Below are 332 nucleotides of genomic sequence, written 5' to 3'. Positions count from 1 at the left end.
GCCGGGACATTCCACGGGCCCGGGCCCTTGTAGTGCAGCCGGGAGGACAACGTGACCGAGAAAGAGGGTTGAACTCTCGACCCCACCCCACCACCCCTCCCGCCCCTTCCCTCCCTCCCGCCCCTTGCTCCTCCACCCCTCCCTCCTCCTCGGTACGGTAGTTAGGATTAGTTGCACCACCCCCCGTACCTTCTCTCCCCTCCTCGTACCACCCCCTAGATCCGGGAGAGGGGGGGTGGGGGACTGGGGGGTAAGGGAGTGGGGTAGGGGTGGGAGGGAGGGATAAAGGAGGGGTCCTGACAGAGCTCGGTAGGATAAGCAGAGGAAGAGGA

This window comes from Guillardia theta (assembly GCF_000315625.1).
Source record: "Guillardia theta CCMP2712 unplaced genomic scaffold GUITHscaffold_67, whole genome shotgun sequence".
NCBI lineage: Eukaryota > Cryptophyceae > Pyrenomonadales > Geminigeraceae > Guillardia > Guillardia theta.
This window is presented reverse-complemented; position numbering follows the sequence as displayed.